We start from the raw sequence: 6,000 nt of genomic DNA, 5'->3' as shown, positions 1-6,000 counted from the left end.
GACTAGAGGACACCAAAGGAAAGGAATGGGTAGCAGGCTTCAAACTAGTAAGAGAAAGTTGTTCTTGACAAAGCAAATAGTTAACCTGTGGAACTCCTTGCTGCAGGAGGCTGTGAAGGCTAGAACTAGAACAGAGTTTAAAGGGAAGTGAGATAAAGTCATGGAGGTTGGGTCCATGGAGTCCTATTAGCCAGAGGGTAGGAGTGGTGTCCCTGCCCAAAGTTTGTGGAAGGCTGGAGAGGGATGGCACGAGACAAATGGCTTGGTCACTGTCTTCGGTCCATCCCCTCCAGGGTCCCTAGGGTTGGCCGCTGTCGGCAGACAGGCTACTGGGCTAGATGGACCTTTGGTCTGACCCAGGACGGCCATTGTAAGCTCAGGGCTCAGTGTCGGGGGTCTCAGTGGACCCCCTTGATTTTCATGCACACCTGGTCCTGGGTGGCCAGGCTGGCAGCTCTCCTGCCCTAGACGGCCACTTTCCTGTGCCTAGTGCGGAGATCGTGGACGAGGTCCACGATGTCCGCACTAGCCCAGGAAGGTGCCCGCCTCTTGCGGTCCAGGGCAAGCTCCCGGGAGCCGCCAGCCTGGTCCCGGCAAGAGGGGGTGGGCTGGGGGGCATCGGGTGGGTGGCTCTGTGCCGTGCCAGGTGCAGGGTCTGCTAGCTGGGTGCTGGCAGGCTTGCACCTGGCACGGGCACCGTAGCCAGCCCGTGCCCCTTTAAGGGGTCCGGGGCCGGGAGGGGGGCATAGAGTTTCCCTGGTGTTGGCCAGAGTGGCCACCAGGGAAACCTGGGGAGGGCTAGCCTCCCACTAGTTCGAACTAAAGGGCTACACAGCCCTTAGTTCGAACTAGCTAGTTCGAACTAGGGTTAGTCCTCGTAAAATGAGGTTTACCTAGTTCGAACTAAGCGCTCGCTAGTTCGATTCAAATTCGAATAGCGGAGCGCTAGTGTAGCACCTATTAAAGTTAGTTCGAACTAACGTCCGTTAGTTCGAACTAACTTTGTAGTGTAGACATACCCTGAGGGATTAGTATGAGATCTTCACCAGGGCAGATTGTCCTATATATGCCTCTTGCAGAATTCTGTCACTTGCCTCTAAAGTATCTGGTGCTAGCCACTTCCACAGAGACTAGACCAGGAGGACCACTGTAGGGGCTTTTGTAGTATAATTATACAGGATCTGTGGAAATCCAAATTAATGTAATGGGAGTCTTTCCACTGAATTCAGGTCCAGGCAGCTACCCATCTGTATGGGTATGGAGATCTATAGATGGGCAGATCCACTGGCTTTGGATCAGGTCCAGGCATATACTCATCTGTATCTCCACACCCATTATGAGGAAAGAAGATAACACAATCTTCTCATATGCAAGGGTGGATGGATGGAAGGGTGTATATGAAACTAGACATGTATAGCAAATATGTGCATTTGTAGCATATAGTTCCTTATTCTTATTGGTTATCAGGCTTACCTCACTGATATCAGCTAGCATCTTGGTACCATTTGATAACAATAAGCAACTTTCTGGTACTATGCCAAAGCATGCCAGGTATGTAGCTTTTTTTCTATTCAGATGTTTTGATTTCTGTATTTCTGAGAACATCTGCAGGAGTCTATACTATTATGTTCACCAACTGGTACAAAATTTAGCATAGACTTGTAAAAGTATGCCTTGTGATGTATCATTTGAAAACTCATAATCTACTGAACATCATTGTCCTGATAAAATATGTGTGTAAACATGGTTTGCAAAGTTATAAGATTTTACTGTATAACTCTGCTATAGCACTTTCCTAAGTTGGAAAGGCATGCCCAAACCTGTTTTTCAGAGACAGACACAATGGCATTCCAGACAGGTATGAACAAAGTCAAGTGGGCTATCAGTTATACAAAGATTCTCTGGAAAAAGGAAAGTGTGATCAGGAAATTTACATTTCCTTACAAAGGCAATTCACATTTCCTTACAAAGGCAATTCAAACGTCATGTCCCCAACATACTGTTTTGCCATCATGTCTCAGCAAGGATGTTTCTAGCACAAGAAATTGAATTATAAAGAGGAAGAAGAATGCTTGACATCAGTGACTCTTAAAGAACTGGCCTGGGCATGGGGGAGCTGAATCCTGGCTGAAGCAAGCCAGTACAGACTGCTGTAAACTTATGGTGAGAAATGCCTTTTGCTTTTAAGTGAGGAGGAGGGATTCCATTTGGTATAACAGAGCTGGTGCATAGTATTTTCCATTAATCAATGATGGACTTTATATGTGCTTTATTGTTCAGCAAGGTGCTGGGCAATGCAAGACACATATTTCTGGAGGAATGCCTGGGACTAGAGAATCTGCTAATATTCTTCTACAGTATAATTTAGGAGTGGTTAGCAAGTAGTACTCGATACCGTACAGCTGGGAGCAAGTTACATGCTGCCGGTTCCAGAAGTGTCTGTTCATCAGTGAAGCGGTATAACAGACATCCCAGGTTGGAGAATTGAGGAGACACAGTTATTCAGCAGTCCTACTTTGCTGAGGTAATGGGAGCAAATGGGGTTGCTCAGTCACATGATGTAGCTGGGCCCTCCTCCTTTGGGGCAGGTGAGCCAGTGAGACAGAGCCAGAAGCAACAGCTGGAAGCTGCAGAGAGGAGGCACTGCTTCCCAGGAGGGGAGATTGTTTAGGGGGGCATGAGTCAAGCAGTTCTGCAATTGTGTCCTCCACCCCCAGCATCAGCAGGCATGTGTTGTCTCCGGTATGCTGGGTAATGTCATAAGGAGTTACTCCTGCAAAAGCCTAAATCCAAGAGTATGCTAAAGAGAATAGTTGTTAGTAAAGAAACAGAAAAGCAAAACAAGTCAGCTTTTCAAAGCAAGCTGTGTAGGGATAACATATTAAAGTATTAAAAATGATACCCCCAAATGGAAGTGACTCCCCATAATTTGACTCCTCATAATTTAAGGGAGTCTAAGTAGCATACGTTTGTTAAGTAGAAGAAGCATATAAGTGTTTAGATTTATTCTTGTTAAAGTGTTTAGATTTAGTGTTATCAAGCTTGATAAGTGTTTAGATTTATTATTATTATTATTATTATTTGTTAAGATTGTTACATGTTTAGATTTATTATTATTGCCCCTTTAGAATATAATTTGTTAGGAATGTAATATTAGGTCATGTAACTTAGAACTGTTAAGAATATAATACTATGTAGCCAGAAACAGCTCCCCTCTCTGTGTCCCAGGGCAGGCTCAAGCTTTTGCAAGGGTCTGCTTGAAATTGACATTGCAGCAATTCATTGTAACAATGCATTGTCAAGCCACTAACTCAGCTCTGGGAGCCAAGCTCTGTAATTGACTATGGCCTTATTACACAATTGAAGCTTGTTCTCTTCAAAGCGTTGTGAAGCAATTAACCCTAATCGCAAAGTTAAACATGTTGGCTACGTCTACACTGGCCCCTTTTTCGGAAGGGGCATGCTAATTTTGAAAGTGGGAATAGGGAAATCCGCGGGGGATTTAAATATCCCCCACGGATTTAAATAAACATGTCCGCCGCTTTTTTTTCCGGCTTGGGGAAAAGCCGGAAAAAAAGCGTCTAGACTGGCCCGATCCTCCAGAATAAAGCCCTATTCCGGAGGATCTCTTCAAAGTAGGAATGGTTTTGAGAGACGCCAGCCTGAGAATGCAGCAACAAAGGGCTGAAGAAGGCTTCAGGTGCCAGTGCAACCAAAAGGTGTCAAGTGGAGAAAACCAAGTACTGGAGGTCCACCCTATAAGATCACTGACAAGCACCTGACAGCCACCCTGGACATCAGCATGATGTAGCAATTCCCATAGACTGGCATAGGAAGAAATTCCTATAAGAACTGGACTAAAAGACTATGGAGTCAGAGTCCAAGGTTCTGCTGCCAGCCCACCAGAAGCTTCAGATGCGCATCTGATCAGGACTTCGCTCCCCACTACCATCATTTGTGTACAGAATACCTGGCCAGTATTCTGTCACAAGCAACTTCCAGGCTGGTAACTATAACAAATACACAGACTCTGAATGAATTTATTGAATGAATATATATGTGTGTTTGTGTGTGTGTGTGTGTGTGTGTGTATAAGGGTTAAGTAGTGATAGGAATAAGTAGCTAAACAACGTTGTTTGCTTCTATTTTTTCTTTATTCTTTATTATTATCTTTACAATAAATGTGGCTTTTTGCCTTATCCCCCTCATAAGATCCTGCTTGCTTTTATTGATACAACAGCTGTATGAAATTGTTTCTACTCTATGGACTGGGTAACAGCATTGTGAGATAGGTTGAAATCTTATAGTCAAAATCTTAGTTACATTTGACTTAAACAAGCATGAACTCACTTCACAGAATTCATGACCGTCTCAGTATTGTGTCCATTCCACATGCTTTATGGACATGTGCTTATGATATGAATATGACATAATTGAGATATGCTTTATGCAGGATGGCCCACGTAAGGCATAATTGGAAAGATTATGATTTACTAATGTAATTATCCCATTTGTATACAACTATGATTATTGTGTCTGAAGTTAGGAATATTGATTTGTGTATCTGTATTTCATATTTGCTGCTTTGGGACATTCCCACTGATGACATTTCAGGGACTACAGTGGAAAAGCCAGACAGGGCTTGATGACCCATGACCTAGTACAAAGGACTATGAATAGTCTTGGGCTTCCTGCGGACATTCCATATGGCTACTGACTCATGGATGATCATCTGATGCTAATCTGCACTTGGACTGTTGAACTGTTCCACAGGGGCATGGTGGGAATCAAACGAAGATTTCCTTCTGTATGAAAATTCTATAAAGGTGAAGGCAATGGTCACTACTGGGTAGGGATGCAAAGGGGACACCAGCCACATGACCACACCCCACAAATTAATCTGCCCCATGCCACCTCTAGGCCAGGGAGGCCTCACCTGTTCCTGCCCCTACTCAACCCCAGCTCTGCTTCTTCATGAACCATACATCAGCCCCTCTACTGGCCCCTTACCCCTGGCCCCTCTGGCATCAGGGGGAGGAGGAGTGACTCCTTCATGCCCCCCCACATCATCCTGGGCATGGGAGGAAAATAATGCTTATCTTTAGCTTGCCTCCCCTCTGCCTTCCTATGCCAAAGATATACATGAAAACACCTAGAAACAAAAGGATTTTAACTGAGGACGGAGAAGAACTGCTGGACCCAGGCTAATAGTTAACCTGGCTTATGAAGAACTCTACCAGAAACAATAACTAGGGTAAGAAGTTATTATTTGTAATCAGTTTTTTAGTTAATCTAGCTTTGATTGCATGCTTTGCATTCTTCTCTTAGTAATCTGCTTTGTTCTGTTTGCTACCTCATTAACTACCTAGAATACACTTTCTTATAGTTAGTAAACTTATGTCTGGTTTATAATATTACCCAATTTCTAACTGGGATGGGAGTGAGTGGCTTTGCACAGCTTCCTTCATGTTGAGGAAGGAGGCAAACTTCATAAAACGTTGGGTTTTATCCCAAAGGGGAGACTTCTAAGCACTGTTCTCATGGTCTATATTTTCTGCAGCTGGGTGTGGCCCTGCCTGTGTGGTTTGCTAGAGGAGGCCTTAGTGCTTGGCTCAGCAGACAAGGTTTCAAGGGGGCCAAAATGTTATACCACTTATACTCTTGGGTGCTATAAACAAATTTGTTCAGTGACATCAGATCAAGCACACTTTTATAATAGAGGCCTGGGGGGAGAGATTCCATCTTTCACTGTATGCATGAAAATCTGCATCCATTAAAGTGAAATTTGTTTTCAGTCTTTTGTCAATCTATTTCACACCAAATGCCCCTTTAAACCTTAGCAGATACAAGTTATTTTACCTATCCAGGTACTTGTACTCTAACAAATTATTTGTTATTTATTATTATTTATTTGTAGTAGCACCCACTATGTTCAAGATACTTTCCAAAAAAACCAGAGATGTTTTTGCTTATTGTCTCGGGACAAATAAGTAGACAGAA

The sequence above is a fragment of the Pelodiscus sinensis genome, chromosome 1 (assembly GCF_052426305.1).
Source record: "Pelodiscus sinensis isolate ZL-2025 chromosome 1, ASM5242630v1, whole genome shotgun sequence".
Taxonomy (NCBI): domain Eukaryota; kingdom Metazoa; phylum Chordata; order Testudines; family Trionychidae; genus Pelodiscus; species Pelodiscus sinensis.
This window is presented reverse-complemented; position numbering follows the sequence as displayed.